The sequence below is a fragment of the Saccostrea cucullata genome, unplaced genomic scaffold (genome assembly GCF_032062105.1).
Source record: "Saccostrea cucullata isolate Sc308-1 unplaced genomic scaffold, CSIRO_AGI_Scuc_v1 ctg31, whole genome shotgun sequence".
Taxonomy (NCBI): domain Eukaryota; kingdom Metazoa; phylum Mollusca; class Bivalvia; order Ostreida; family Ostreidae; genus Saccostrea; species Saccostrea cuccullata.
The window spans coordinates 404,682-405,000 of record NW_026918875.1 but is presented as its reverse complement, the minus strand read 5'-3'; positions in this window follow the sequence as shown (position 1 = coordinate 405,000).

The window sequence follows — 319 nt, the reverse complement described above, 5'->3', positions numbered from 1 at the left end:
GTCATTTCCTGTGGAGTATAATTATTCAGTCGTCAGAATTGGAATACATGTACATGTGTATTCCTACCTTATCACTGAAATGCAACATCTGCAATTTGAGGGAAGAAAATATGTGTGTGCTATTTTTATAAATGAAATAAATATTCATACACCTAATTGGAAAATAACAGCTGTACAGTGTAAACTTGAATTTTTTTTATATACAAAAGTCCACTTTTATAAAAGGGTTTTCTCTTATCTTTAGCAATATTCAACAAACAAACGTCTATTTAAACCGTAAGAAATAGTTTTGAACTTCGACAGACTTTTCGTTAAAATA